The sequence below is a fragment of the Takifugu flavidus genome, chromosome 13 (assembly GCF_003711565.1).
Source record: "Takifugu flavidus isolate HTHZ2018 chromosome 13, ASM371156v2, whole genome shotgun sequence".
NCBI lineage: Eukaryota > Metazoa > Chordata > Actinopteri > Tetraodontiformes > Tetraodontidae > Takifugu > Takifugu flavidus.
The window spans coordinates 4,527,589-4,543,627 of record NC_079532.1 but is presented as its reverse complement, the minus strand read 5'-3'; the positions used below and the strand labels follow the sequence as shown (position 1 = coordinate 4,543,627).

Here is a 16,039-nt window from a genome sequence, read left to right as displayed (position 1 = left end):
CCAATGACTAATTTTGTATACTTTATCATTAAATTGCTATTGTTATTGTAAAATCTTGCAGAACATTCCTTGCTGCCTTGAGATCATTAACTATTTTGTACGCTCGTTCATCTGAAAAACAAGGAAACAAGTCATAAAAAGAATTGTAAACAGCCTGTAAACAGTGGAAGCTTTTGGATCCATAAATCAGTATAAGCCAAAAAATGTGTCGCGTGCCGAGTTTCACGTCCTGTCAAGCCTTGAATAATTAAACAAACATGAAACGGGGAGGCATTTAAAGAGTAATGGTGGAACCAGAAATCTGCACGTTAACTCAATAAAGGGACGGCACATTTTAATCGCGCCGCTGCTGGCTATTTTCTCCGTCTGCACAACATAATGGTAACGACAACATGCGGAGTTAATCAAAGACAGGCCCACCGGGGTGGCAGGGATCGGGGTAAGTACCGGGCTGTTTCTTCTACAAAGACTGACCCATTTTAGCCTTGTATGGCTATTCTGTAAATAGCCATGCAAGGCTTTATTTTAGGATCGGGGAGGCAAAACATGGGGACGGTATAGAGGACAAAAAGACGCCATGACAAATTAATACCACATTAACGATCCAGGGGAGGATTAGGAGTTAGCGGGGGCAGGTTGGCGGATTGCAGAATCACTCCTGACTGCTTTCAGCACGGTGGTTCCATATCAACTTTCAGCTCTCCACAGGTAACACGATGCCCTCAATATGTCACCCTTCTTGGGTTTTTTTCCCCTTTTTTTTGTCCTGAAGAGCCCGTCGGCCACTTCTGCCTCTGACAGAGCTGCTTCTGCTCCGCAGGCATTCCCACCAACTCCATCCTCATTTTCGCACCTTTTGTTAATGTCAGAATATAAACAGCTCCTCTGTGATGGAATAAGCCGTGGCTGAACAACAGGCCAGTTTGTTTCTGACAAAGGTACTGCTGTGTTAAACTGCAGATATTAGAGGCACTTTCACACATGCAGTGTACAGGATCTGGATGATGTGGCCAATATTACCCCTCCTGGGATTTTATCACGCTGGCTCCTTTGTCCAAACTGCAGGAGAACCGGCAGAAACTCTGGAGAAACACATGCAGCGGTGAGTGGGTGTGTTGATGACTGGTGTTGATAAGTGGAAGGATATAAATACCTATGAGGATAATAAATGGCATTAATGGCAAACAATAACCATGAGAAGAATTCTTAAATGGGAAGAGATGGTGTGAGAGCTTCTGCTGGCGTGGCCTGACACAAAAATAATTTGAGCGGCCCCGCCCGTGACCCACCTCTCGCCCAAACCTCGCGAATTGTCTTTGGTATTCCTAAACTCGTCTGATCTGCGCATTCTCCTGCATGTACGAACAAAGAGGATCCTCCAGAATGTGTGTGTGAACAAGGTACCAACAAACCCTTTCCCAGTGAATGACGCGGCACGTGGCGGCCATTTTCACCACATCAGCGCTTCAGATTTTACTGCATTTGGGGTAAAAAACAACCCTGAAACTGTGAGACAAATCATCCCAGATCAAATAGGTGGAAAACTACATATGCGTGTCTCCACCGTGGACTGTGAAGGGTCTTAAACTTAAACAGTCCCGCCTGGGGTGTTAAATAAACTGGGTTTGGGGGGGGGGGCTCATGCTAAATATCAAACAGACCGTCTGTTTGAATGACATTCCTCTTTAATGGGAACAGGCTGCTTGATGGTTCATGGTTTAAAAGGCTCACGTTGAAAATGGTGCCAGCATATTTCTGGTTGAATGATGAAAGGTTTTATCTTTATGACTGCTTCAAACAAAGCAGGGGAGGCAGAAATCGACGCGTTTGCATCCTGCCAGAGGAGAGTTACAGCTGAAAGGCTGCAATCAGACACAGTCCCGCCTGTGCGGGTTACATAACGCCACCTCTGTTGCCATCAAATTCTGCAATTTTACTGCTTTTCTGTAGTTCAGGGTTTACATAGACAGAGTATCCTGCAGCACCAAGCTTATGGGGCAGACTCAGGTCCTCCCACCACATGGCTGGAGAGAACGACATCAGATTCAGACTAATAACTAAAATATTCAACATGCTGATGAGAAAAAAAAAATGTGCAAAAAGAAAATTACTCATGTGTTGAATTTGTCACTCCCTCCTCAATTACAAGGAAAACATTTCAGCCCAAATAGTTGCAGTCTTTTTTCTAGTTAATCGCTCTGCCCACCACAGCACTAAAGCTAACGAAGCTTTGTGTTAGAAAAGTTGTTTGGAATTCGAATGTGAGTCAGATCTTTTCCAGTGAAGACTGTGGTCCGTTCCTCAGCCTGGTTGTTTGGGATGCAGCGAAAGGTCAAATGTTTGTCTCTACGACGACAGGGGGGCTGTAACTCACGAGTGCTTGTTAAACTGGAGCTAATGGTTAGCATGCTCATCCCATTTGCAAGTGCTACATCAACGTTTTGGGGAACAGTGTCACAGTGATTGCCTCTTCCCAGAGTGCTGATCTGGCTCAAATGTTCAGTTATTGCCTTTGTCCTCCAAACTCCTCCTTTAACCACATAACAAAGCCGAGCTCCTGTTGTCTAACGCTAAAAAACTGTGAAGCACGCAAAGCATGTTATCGGCAGGGTTCATGGTGGGTGAAGGCCTTTGTGGAGCTGGTGGCACCGGCCGTTCCCCTGTGTGAAATACGAGCTGATAAACACAGGATGCTGGCAGTAATGGAGGGGAAGGGGACTGGAGTCATGGAGAATAAGGGGAAGGGGGTAGGCATTAGAGCTCTGAAACCTAAAATCAGCAGTTTCCTGACAGCCGTATAAGGTCATCCTTGGGAGGTATTTCCAGTATCTGCCCGATTACTCACCTATGAAGCGGAGGGGTGAGGGTGTGGGTGGGTGGGTGGGGGGTCTACAGGCTTCAGCAGGCGTGAGGAAGGAAAGGGGAAGGAGGAGGTGGGGTTGCGGTTTTTATGTTTCTCGAGGTGTGTTTGAGACTTTCGTGTCTCTGTTCCAGGTCCGTGTGCTGGTCTGCAGCCAGACTCTGGGAGGGGCTCAGCGGCTTTAGTAACAAGGACGTCTGAGAGGATGACGGAGCGTAATTTCTCTTTACAACCCCGGGCTTCATGTCATTTGAGTCTGGGGTATGGGCCGTGACATAAAATCTGCTCACCAGCTATGAGTAATGTAGTCTAGACAGGGTTGTGTTATCATCTCCTTGCGTTGTAAATAGGTTGTAAATTCTTTGACTTTCTATAACTGGGAGTAATGATTCATGTGACCAATGAGGATATTTGATCTCTCATTCTGGCACAAGAACGATAAATGAAGAAAATGCAAATTCTTTTCATGATTGACTATTTATTTATGTGAAAATATTATATTTAAAAAGGCTTCCATTTGTACCTATTTAAACATATTAGGAACTAACACTATTAGAAAGAGTTCAGTTTCCACATTGGCAGATATCTCTCACACACGAGGTGATGAATGTGGCCGTGCTGGGTATTTCACTGCCTGTAGGTGCCATGTTTTACAGCTCTCTTTGGTGTCATCCGGGTCACATCAAAGGAAATCGGGAAGGACTTTAAAATTAAAGTCCAGGACACGTGCATAATTTTTTTTGTCATATTCACTGCTGTTGTCCTTACCAACCACAGCTTTGTGGGGGAATCATGAGGGCCTTCAAACTTTGAACCTTAAAGGAGACTTATACACATAATAAACTATGCCTTTTCTCCCCTTCATTGGAAACTTTGTATTGTTCTTATCTTATATGGCTGTTAGCTGTGATGCTAACATCCATGTTTGCTGTTTCATGCTGTCCGGATGGTCCTCCAATGAGGGTTTATTGACAGAATTTAAGACAGTCTTTACACAGCTGACAGTAATATGATTATATTGCTGTGTGTTTTGTTTAAAGATGTGTTTGGTTCTGCTTTTGCGTGTGTATAGTTTGACTCTCCGTGGTTACTTTTTAACACATTGACTCCATTTGAATTGAGCCTTTGAAAATGCCATTCAGGCCTCGTTAATCCCACGAGCAAATAATTCCGCTTCTTGGCAAACATGCTGATATTGAGAGGTCTCATAGCAGAATCCATGTGAGGTGGAAACAAGGAATCCAGGGGAAAATCCATTTATGTCACCACGACAGGAAAAGAAAAAGACACAGAAGACACATGACAGATGGATGTTTGACTCATCCATTTACAGTCTCTCACCTCCCACTTTCACACGCTGTCAAAACATATCAAGAATGTCAGTTTCTCGAAATGACAAACAGTCTGTGCCATAGTTGAACTTGGTAAAGCGGTGATGCAAAGTTAAAAATTCCTCACCCACTTGTGCCGAGACTGGCTTCTCATTTCGTCGTGTCCTCCTGGTAGGTATCGTGTCACACGTCTGACCAAAATGGCAGCTTTCAGTGATGCAAATGAATTTCCTTTTGATGTCGAAATTCAGAAGTCAAATTAGAATATTTGATCAGATGCAAATGGACCTTCAAATTACTCACCACTGGCCCCGACACACAACATCATATGAGTACAACTGTCCAGCTATACTGCTAGTTTGTTGTTAAGAATCGCACTGCTCCAGATTGTGTTATCGATGGGCAGCTGGAGACTCTGGAATTTAACCTATGTTCATAACAATATGTATTTATGCACGCCTCCCCTGATACGTTTGGAATGAGCTAATTCCAAATTTGATTTCCCTGTGGTTTCTAGCTGACTTGTTTTGGCCTGAGGCACAAAAGAATAAGAGGCAAGAACGCACAAAAGTGGGGCTACCGGTCCCCTGCGAGCCAGACGATGGGTCTATTTGCAGAGCTATTTCTGTTTCCGTCTGTCAGAGCAACCACAAAGGCTGCCGAGCCCTGGCCAGAGTGCATGTGAGAGAGTAACTGGAGCACTGAAGGGGAAGATGGTGCTGGTGCTCTGTGGCTGGAAGAGAGAAACACAGCGGAGAGATGCAGAAGCTGACGTATCGGACACTGCTTGTCCCTCGTGTGGCCTGACAATTAGACGGGGGTCTTGCACTGTGGCTCCCGATCACAGAAGCTGCAGACTTGGACAAGGCTGCTTATCCAACCGGTCACACCCTGCAGGGCATGTGGGAGTGTTGCCAGCCTCCTCTGACGTTAGCATGGATGGAGGACGGAGCTGCAGATGACATGTGCAAAGAGTGGGAGGCTGAATGAAGCATGCTTGTGAGTCACAGCACAGGCGCACGAGCACACGAGTTATAATGACAAGCTTTCAGGCTGAATTCATCATGCATTCACCCCTTTGTTGTCACCACTCAAAATGCAGGGAGAGAGAAGAGACGGGTGGGGAGGATTAGACAGAGAGAGAGCATTAATGGGTTGATAAATTTGGGGAACACAACAGACGGGTATTGAGAATGAGCAAGACAGCATCCTTGAAAGGTGAAAATAGTCTGACAACCTCTGTCCAGACCTTCAAAACTGGATGTAAACAAGCAGAATCCTTTAACATCCAGGTAGGCAAATCCGTGTGATTTTTGCCTGCAAAGTCAGAATTAGCTATTTGTAGTGTTGCAGCCAAAGCGTGGAAAAGATTCATTTATTCAGTGCCACAAGTCTTATTTAAAAGAATACATTTGAAGTAAATGTTTGAAACAATAAATCCAGGAACACATGAAACTGCCCAGATGTCTGAAGGAAGGTTCTAGGTTTTCTGTTAGTTCCCTCCACCCTGAACAATGGAGCAGCCCTTCTGTGTGTAAGCCTAAAGTGAACTTTGATCTCTCTGACCTCATTCGCATCATTTCCAGGATGATTTGTTGCTCGTCCGTGAAATTTTAGCCGCCTCACTGAGAATCCGGCTACACCTTAGATTTCACAATGTGTCCTGTTACATTCTTCTCAAAAGGCCATGTCAAAGGTCAGTTCAGGTGCAGAAATGATAGCTAGCCGGTGCAGTGCAGCAGATGCCTCCCTGCAGAAGCTCCACCAAGAGCATGGGAAAAAACACTCTATCACATTTCACTAATTGTTCAGTGGCAGCTAAATAACAGCAGTACATATTTTAAAAAAAACATGAATAAAGTCATTCCAAAGCCATTCCGCTCATGTTTTGGGTCATGCTAATGTTCCTCAGGGTATTCACTTCAATAACTGCATGTCATCTTGCGTTAGCCACGATGACAGAGGTTTTCGCAACTGATTTTTAGCAGTCCAGACCTTACACAGTGTAATTTAATGTAAATATGTGTTCACATCAATTTGTCATGGCAGCTTATTATCCGGTAAGTGTGGAGCAAAGAGAGCGAGACATGGAATAATCAACAATGTGGTTTGGGGAGGGAATGGCAAGCTCTCATCGCAAACGTGAGCCGCTTGCACTGGCCTTATCTGGGACAGTATTTCCTTCAAAAATGCTGGCCTTGGATTCAAAAATATGCCCAACTTTTTACTTTCAGAGCTGAAAATATCTCTGCAACTTAAATCAATCTTGGAAGTTGGCCATGAGGCGGCAGCCATGTGATGACTGGTCGCCTATTACATAATGTTTACTATCAATAGTCGGTGGGAATATGCGTTGTTTGCTGCAGAAATAGCAAATGTGTCTTGAAGTGCTAAAGAACTGCACAGTGTTGGAGTCAGAGCAGAGGTAAGCAAAGCTAGCAGAAGCACAGACGACTCAGACAAGAGCTGAAGCAGAAAAGAAATCCACTGCGGCCAAAAATAACAAATAATTCATGGTGAGCACAGCTTCACCACGTAACGTGCAACACATTGTTCTTGCTGGGGCTTTGGCAGAACAGTCAACAGTGTCCTGGTTATCAAAGAGAAATCAAGTCGATTAGGAAAGACGCAGTGATCCAGCAGCCGGTTGCTGTTTTATTTACCGAGGAAGCGGCTGCTAACGCTACAGCAAAGGACTCCTCACATGCACAAACATGTTTGAGAAACCCTTTGACCTGCAGGAAGACCATCCCTCCCCCCAGCCCCCCCCCTTGCTTCTACTCTTCACTGCGCTCACAGGCTTCAGGGCTCTGCCATCATCAGCAACCAGCTGAACCTACTGACCTGGCGGAAAAGCAGACCTGATAATTAGACTAAGCCATTTGGTGGAGAGATCGTTTGTCTGGATCAGCATACTTCTCTTCGCTGCCTCGTGTGCAGGTTGTGTTTTCCATTGCGTAAAATCAAGATTTTCTGGCAGTTTCCATGACATCACGGCCCTCTAATGACGCAATTCTTACATAACTGCAGAGATTTTGTTGTTAAAAATAACGACACAAGGTTCTGTCCAGGAACACGAACGACGGCGCGTCCTACAAGTGATTTGTGTTGCTTTCTCTTAAACAAATCGTATTCATTGCCAGAAATTCAGAAAGATAATTATCTTAAAGAATGTTAAAAACAGTTTCCGGACAGTTACATTTTAATGTGAAACTCAAAATTCCACGAGGAGCCAGGAGAGCCAAAGTACACTCATTTCACAGGTATGCTTTAGTCCTCATGCTAAAATGTAAAAAATTTAAAAGATGTTTCCTGGTGTTGCAACTTTAGCTGCCGATTATTCCTGAAACAATCACTCCGAGCTGAGGCGTGAGCGATGCCACCTTGATTCCGACCTCTTCGGAAAATTAATGAGCCGCCTGGGGAAATTTTAGCTAAATTTAGGTAAGCGAGCCTCGTCCTGACTGCGAGATTTGTCAAAGTCCACAGAAAACCCTTCTCCCGCCACTCTTTAGGCTGTTGACAGATTCATTTGCGCCTGACCTAGTTAATGTCTCCTGAGAGATGGAGGCGTAAACACACACACCGCGGCTTCGCTACAGAAAAAAAAAAACTGGAATTTTCCACACTTTACGCACTGAATTTGCTAGTCAGACTTTTAAAGCTGTGATTGAATAAACTGGGGAGGCTTATGATGGAGAGATACTGCACGCAGTGGGCTGGCAACTATTATCCTGTCCCCAAATATGTTGCGTCATGGTGACATTTCCGGGATTTAATCAAATCCCAAAGTCAAGCTGAACTGATTGAATGAGACCCAACATTACTGTCCATAAAATTACTCTATTATTATTTATATCAAGAAGCAAATCTGGGTACATCTTGTTTTTAAGAACAAGGGAGACGTGCTGATTTGTGGCAAATACACAGGTATAAAGTTGACGGATTTCTGGGAAAGAGCAGCAGGAGACAGAGAAAACATTCGTGGGCAGCCAAGAGTTTCATGCCAAGATGGATGCAGCAGATGTAATATTTGTTTTAGGAGTTGCTGGTGAAGACGTTCAGAGCTCCTACTTGGTCGCTATATGGTGACGGACAGGCGGACAGATGAGGCTGGACAGGAATCTCCTGGGACTGTGATGTTTGCAGATGACATGGTCACCCAGTAAGGTGGTGAAACCAGCCGGGCTGTTTGGTTTAGCAAGGTGGAACTGAAGAACAGCTATGGAGCAGAGCTGGAGGTCAGACGGAGTAGAAACGAGGGTTGATAGGATCAGGAATGAGTACGACAGCACGTGCTAGATGTCCTGGAAGTCAAGCAAGAGAGGCCAGACACCTACTGAGGGGGGACAGTGGATGTATCGGTAGAAGCAGGTTGAAGGTGGACTTACCAGGCAAGAGGAGACTAAGACTAGATGGACATGAAGTCATTAGTGAAAGAGAAGCATGTGCAGAGGACCTGGTTAGATGGGGAGAGTTGATTTGCTGTAGAACAGCCTCAAGTAGAAGGATAATACAGCTTTTAAAGAGATCTGATATCATATTATTACTTCACACTTTTCATCTATCCAGAGAAGACTCCGCTACCTCACAGCATAATTTTAGCTTCCACTACAGCGTGGGACGTTCTCACGCCTGCAAGGTGGCAGAATTAGTTATATCAACATGTCAACTTTTCTGCCCGAGCTGCCTCGTCTTTCGAACGCTGTCATTGGTGGACAGATGAAGCAAGGCAAGCGCTTATTAAGCTATGTGCTTATTATATCCAGCTATGACAAGGTGCCAGAAAATAAATAATTTCTTCAAGTTCAACAGGGGGAAACATAGCAATCTAAGCTAAAAGAAGAAATGGGGAATGGTTTTATTGTAGAGCCACCACAGCCAAATACGACCCGGGAACTGGATAATAAGGTGTTTACATGGTAAATGTGTCATTATATTCCTTTTGCTCCTTCATTATCTGTTGCTGAATATCTTCACTGCATCATGGGGTGGCGTTTATATCAGCTCCAGCTGGGTGAAGGAGGGGTACACCCTGGTCTAGTTACAAGCTGATCAAAATAAATCGTCCTCTCAAGGACCCATGTGGAACTCCATACCCCAGAGGATCCTGACAGGTGCTGGAGTTTCTCAACTGGGTGAAAGGCAGGACAGGTCCTCACCCTGGACAGGTCTTCACAGGTCACACACACTGATAGCAATTTAGGTTCTCCGTGTTTTTTAACTGCTAGCATCTTGTACTTGTTCCTATTCTTTTTATTTAGATTTACACACTTTTAATAGTTAAAGTTACGCAAAAATGTCTGTGGCAAAAAACCCAAAATGCAATAAATATACATTGTTTGATGGGAGCCATTTTTTCTTCTTCTTCTCCTGAAAGGCTGGAGCTCAGATGATAGAAGGATACAGCCACTGTGTTTGCACATGTGTGCTCTTGTGGGCAAGATGGGATGACGCGAAACAAGATGGTGTGGGTGATCCAAAGATCACTGAAGGAATTAGGAAAGGGAGTGTTAGTGTGAAGAAGGGCCATGAGGGGGCGGGAACAGGATCTGTACACTGTGTGTTGATTCATTTGCATGCGTGCGCGTGTGTGTGAAAGAGAGAGAGAGAGAGTGTCTCTCGTGTCACGTGTGTGTCAGAACAGGCACAGGCAGCAGGGTGGTAGAGCAGCCTTCAAGTCCTCACTCCCTCCAGTCTCTCATCATGCTCCATCCACATGCATCTTCTGTACCAACCACATGTCCACACCTGTCCTCACCCCTTGCCTTTCGTGAGCTCGCTCTCCTGCAAGGTCTCTCCCTCACTAGCCCACCCTAAATCTCTCTCTGAAAAGAACAATTCTTGCAGGAAGCCTTATTTTTCTAACTTTTTCCTATATGACTTAATTGCTCTGGCAGGTCACCTCCGGAGAGCATAACTGTACTTTCAATCCACTGGAACTTCTCTCGTTTGCTCCCTTTTGTTCTTCTTTACTGCAGTTGCGTTTTCATTTCAGTCATTATTTTTAGTTGAGTTAATCTTTTTTCTAATCTCAGTTTCTCAGAGTTTCAGAAAAATGGATAAATGCATATATTACATTATTTTCTGATAACAATGCATAAGTACCATATATTTTGCATGCATGTTAACATATTTGTTTGCCCTTACTGCTTATGTAAATACAGTCATTTTCTAAAAAAAAAAAAAAAGCATTTTACATTCAATAATTAAACATTTATTAGCATTTATTAACTATTACTATGTGTAAAACGAACAAGAATATGAATATGTGGGGATCTTTGTAGGAACCCAATGCAAGGTACTTTTTTCACACGTGCAAGGTTGGGATGACATCAAAAAAATAAAAAGGAGCACGCTCAAGCCCAAATGTGGGCTTCATGATGTTATGCAAGTGTATAACTGTGGCGACAGCACAATAAAAAATAATATATTATGGGTTTTTTTCTGTTGCTATTGGTGAGAGAAGCAGAAACCTCACATTTGGGGCAGGGCCAAGGACACGTGCTGGCCCCAAACAACCCCCGAGATTAACGATCTGCTCAGAATGGAAGTTTTTGTAGACTGAGCCTTCCAACGCACTTTGAAACAACTGAATGGCGGCTAATGCGTGTGTGTGTTTCTGTGTGGCAGCAGCAAGGTGAAACAGCAGCTGATTCCTGTATGAGGGCACAGTGTTGGCCTCACACAGCTATACTTAACTGTATAAATTAGTGAGTTCTCTGTTAGTAACTTTAGTGTTTAGCTTTTTTCTGTAGGAAAATCTAGGGATTAAGCTGAACGTAATAGTGAAACGCTTACTGAAGGGACGTCCGTGTCCCCCTGCACAATGAACATGTGATGAGACGCTGGCTGTCTTCAACATTGTGATGGAACAACAAGGACAAGAGATCCTGCGGCTTCATGTGTGACTTTCCCAGCATTTTCAGGGCCAAACAATCAGCGTGCAGACTATTTGCCTTTTGACCGTTTAACAAACCCATGCACATACCTTTGTGCAGCATTTTTTGAGGCTGCTTACAAGGTTTGGTTTTGAGGCTGCTTACAGTTGTGCAGAGAGAACAGATGAAATTAGATTTTTGCATCCATAAAGCAGAAGTTTATTTCCTACAACGTACAGATCTACACATCTGTGATGTAATCAGAGCAGGTCTGCGATGCTGTTCTCGCATCCCGACTGTCAGTCGCCCTGCAAAGTGCGCTTGGACTGTTGCCTACTAAGAAATTGTCAGCCCATATTGCATCAATTCTGGATAGCATCTCACACTAAAACGCCCACATAATGATCCCATAAAAGTGCTAGCAGAGGGAGCGTGGGCAGTTCTACATTGGACATAGATTTGGCCACTAGCCTGATGCCAGAAATCAACAAGAAGCCTCAAGAGAATATTTAATCTGTCATATAGTTACCTAATTATATTTACTTCGGCACATGATAAAGCAGATGACTGTCTACAGGCGGAAAAGTGATGTTACTTTTTTTTTAAATCTCAGAAATCCGCTTATGTAACCCATAACCTTCACATTAACATTATACTACCACTGGCTCACAGTGTTACATCATCTTAGATCAATATGAAGGCATTTGCTGAGGGCACAGGCGAACTGCAATAATGAACTGTGGATCCCAAACACATTGAACTTAAAGGGCCTTCAAGGAAGCCAATACTGAAAAGCCAGACTGCGAAACATACGCTGGCACAAGTTGAAGCCAAATAGAGGAATTATTCAATGTGCTGCAAATCCAACACTTCTGCTGAGCTCACAGTGCTCTGCATCATGCGTAGCCTTTCTCATCTGTGCGGAGAGTGCAGGCTGGAGCACTTACATAACCCAGTTAAAATATATCCCAGTCACATGTAACGTTCAGCCCTGCAGATAGATATCCCACCGTCGCTTGAGCTGCTCTGGCAGCAGTTTAGACACTGGAGAAGAATGAACACACACACACACACACACACCACACACACACACACACACACACACACAAACACAAACACAGTCACAAAAGATATGGCCGTGATTCGCTGCCAGACATGCTCATCTGGCTGCATGTGAACTGTGTGTGGAAAATTGTCGGAAAGCTTTCTCTGACTGAAATGCATGTGACTCAGTCGGGTTGGACTGGGAAGAAGGGAGGGAGGGTACGTGATGATGTGCAGGAAGTCCAGCCCTTTAAAGTCACAAAAATGTGCCCGGTATCACTTCTCTACTGACTACATAACCTCTAACACAACTCTGAACATTATTGGCCCCTGAGTCTTGCCACACGCCACTGGCACCCCACCCCCTCACACTCTTGCGGCATGCCCACGTTACAGGCAATCACATTTCTGCCGTGTGGGTGGAGTTAACTCTCTGGAACTAGCATTTACTGTAACAAGGTGACATACGTGGAGGAGCAGCGTGCACCAGTGCCGAGTGACTTTCCAACGAACTGTTGCAGAGTCTCGCATTGGTGAATCTCTGCTGAAATTACGCAAGAAACACTCGTGATCAGACTCAGGCCAACTGTCAGTAATGTCTGGGTGTCTGAAGCTCTTCAAAATCTTCTGCATTCAAGAAGCAGCAGCTTAAGATGTGATAAATTAGGGGCTCAAACTACATTTTTATTTCATTTTTTTCAAAATGCACAAATTACACTTAAAAAGTACTCATGTAAAACAATACATTTTTAACACCAAATACAAAATATCTCCCAAAGCATCTTCAGTTATGAAGACTGACAAGAACACGATTTGCAGTTTGATTGATGAGTGGTGCATCTCTACAACTACTGCCTGAACCCTGACAGGGGGAAGAGGAAAAAAACCCCATTATGTTATGTAAAAGGTTATGAATCACCGCAATGGCAGAATATCAGCAACGTTGGTTCATGTGCCGTTAAGTTCTGACCTGTGTACTCATAGCTCTGGGGTTTTTTGGTTGTTTTGTTGGTTTTTTTTTTACATAAAACAGCATCCCAGTTAGTCCTCCCTGTCATGCTTGAGCACACAGTGCCCCTGGTAACGCCGTGGTTAATTGTCAGTAATGTGGACGATGGCCTCGTGCCAGGTCGTGACGAGCTGAGTCATAAGTGCAGCTCATTGCAGGGGCTCATGTGTACACACTCCCAGCCATTATGGTAACTAGGGCCTAGTGGCAGGTAAAGGCACGCGCTGTCTTTCTGTGACGCATGACAGAGTTTAAATGAGGATATTAACTGTATGAGGTGATACGTGAAACGGATATATTGTGTATACAAAGAGTTCGAGCCCACGTGGATGCTCACGTACATGTGCTGCCTTTCCTGTTCAGCAGGAACGATGGGGAACGTTCAGCGTGTGCCCTACAATAACGTAGGCGCGAGGCTCTGATTTGGCTTTTATATGAATGAGAGCGGGAGACATCCAGTCTCAGTGGGGATGTGGAATCAGCCAGCCACTCCGACAAATTGAAAATCACAGTGCCAGTTTTTGCTCGTGTGACTCATCTCGGATGCTGACAGGAGAACGTGGAGATAAAAGAGACTCCCTTTGTGAGGAGATTGAAAGTCGCTGCTGTTTTCCTTTCTTTCTTTCTTTTTTTGTTGTTGAACGCACATGACACATTGCTGTACAATGGAGAGAATCGGATTACAGACCACATGGAAGACCTAGTGGAACAACAGGAATAAAGTGAGGTTGAGGAGACTAAAGGACCGTTTTTCCTACTACTGCTGTCTTCTCCACATTATTTATACAGCATCTGTGTTTTAAGTGATGCATGTATTCGCTTTGATTCCCCCCCTCACCAAAATGTAGATGCGCCTTTCCTGCGCTTTGAAGAGGATGTGATGTATTGTGCGTTCCCTCGGAAGCCTTGAAGACAACAAACGGAAATTAGACTTTTTTGGAAATGAGAAGGAAGCTCTCTGTCGTCACAAAGTCTGGGGTCACCGGGGGATGGGGGTCTGGGGAGCAGAGTGACATTAGAAGACTGTGCTATGTTTACAAGACAGTTAAATTTGCCTGTGTTTTGTTATCTGTGCTGACAGGCATGTCACCTCGACCCCCTTTGTGATTGCCCTGATGTCCGTCATTAGCATCCTTCATAGCAGGACGTGATTAAAGACAGAGCAGCAAAGAGTAAACGCCTCAGTTGGGGCACCAGGAAGCTGGCATTCTCATCTTCCGCCATCCTTCGTGTGACACGTTCAACAGAAGTGCAGGGTACACCGCAACTCTGTGATCAGTTCACCACAAATGGCCTCATTTGAACCAAATTGCAAAAGACATGGCGGCTGTTACGCACATGATTTGCACCCAGTCTTTAAAGCAGTCTGGGTACCATTTTCAGCTCCGTAAACATCTCCTTGCTTTTTTCCCCCTCCCCCACATGTGACCTCTGAAGATAGGAGATAATGTGTGGTTTGAAACGCTGCTCATATTTGTCTAAGGAAGACATGAAGAGGCGGGCTTGTTATGCTTTTCAAGAGGGGTGTCTCCGAGTTGCACGTGATCTGCGAGTGGGATCGTGACTCACTGGCTCCAGGCTCTGGATCCTCGTCTGGCCTCTGACAGAGCACTCCCTAATCCCACCCTCTCAGGCAGTCAAACAGAGGTCCTGTGAGTCACGCCTTTACCGTCAGTGCTGCCAAAAAAAACTGTAGAAACAAAAAAAAAAAGCAGACTGAACGCACTGTTGCATCTTCCTTCAGTGCCATATACCCGCAAAAATAAACTCCTCATCACGACACAAGACAATCATTTCTCTGCAATCAATTTAATCATCAATCAGTCACAGAGAAAGACACCTATTGTATCTACATATATTTCCATTAATTGTTTTGTTATTCTTAACGGGCTGATACTGATGACATCATCAAGGAAACGACAACATTTTACTTTAAGCTGACTGGTTTTATTCGCGAACCTCATTGCGAGTTAGTCCAAATTATTAATTCAAGGAATTATTACAATAAAATAAGTTTCAGCCTACCCATACTGATAAAATCGACTTCACTTTGTTATTAATAAAATGCCCCACCCACCCCTATTAAATTACACTGTCGGCATTAGGGAGTGTTTATATCGAACACTCCCTAATGCCTGATTATCAGGTGACACCAGTTTTGGTAAAAGCCTTAAAGCTGAAATAATTATCTCTGAATGACCTCTGAAGACTAAATGCACTGGTAATGGTGAGACACGGACACCAAATGGATTGGTTTGGATTAGAATGGATTGGATTGGCTGTACATTCCAGTTGGTAGGGTTAGGACAGAGAGGCTAAAGGAATTAGGAAAGAGAGCCTGGGGTCAAATGGACAGGTCAGAGTCAGAGGTGCTTATTATGCGACAGAGAGACCAGTTAATTAGGCTTGATTAAAGAACAAATAGGTCTGATAGTACTTTTGTTTTTGCTTAATCTATTCTTTTCAGATCTATTCTTGATAACATCTTTGTTTATTTCACACACTAAAATATTGATGTCTAATCTGTCCCAGATTAGTCATGTTCATGTGACCTGCCGAAGTGTCCTTGAGCAAATTCTTACATAAACCAAGATGGTTGTGTACCTGACAACTGCTGACTGTGCCTTTACCAGGCAGCTCATCTAACCGGAATGCCAAAAGTCAACCATCATCATCCCGATGATATAATGAGGAAGAATGCCTGTGGAATGACCAAAACTAGACCTGGACTGACTTTTCGCCCAGCTGCTGATGAAACCGATCCGCGTGTCCACGTGTTTGTGTCATTTCCATCTTATTTGCGTATGTAAACCCAACGCGCCTATCGCCGCGCGGCTGCACGGACGCAGGAAGGCGACTGGTCCGCCCGCGGTGTCCGAGGAGCCAATCAGAGAGCCGGCCCCTGCTAGTCCCG

General features: G+C 44.4%; 2 long non-coding RNA genes across 2 annotated transcripts; one reads left to right on the top strand and one right to left on the bottom strand.

The window, feature by feature from the left end:
* Positions 1-9,107: 9,107 nt before the first annotated feature.
* Positions 9,108-10,632, top strand: LOC130536309 (uncharacterized). The gene is made up of 2 exons (XR_008953325.1): positions 9,108-9,372; positions 9,572-10,632. It is a non-coding gene; the product is annotated as an uncharacterized LOC130536309 (long non-coding RNA).
* Positions 10,633-12,779: 2,147 nt separating this feature from the next.
* LOC130536308 (uncharacterized) lies at positions 12,780-15,927 on the bottom strand. The gene is made up of 3 exons (XR_008953324.1): positions 15,730-15,927; positions 14,695-14,815; positions 12,780-12,978 (listed from the first exon to the last, which is right to left on the bottom strand). It is a non-coding gene; the product is annotated as an uncharacterized LOC130536308 (long non-coding RNA).
* Between the last annotated feature and the right edge of the window lie 112 nt (positions 15,928-16,039).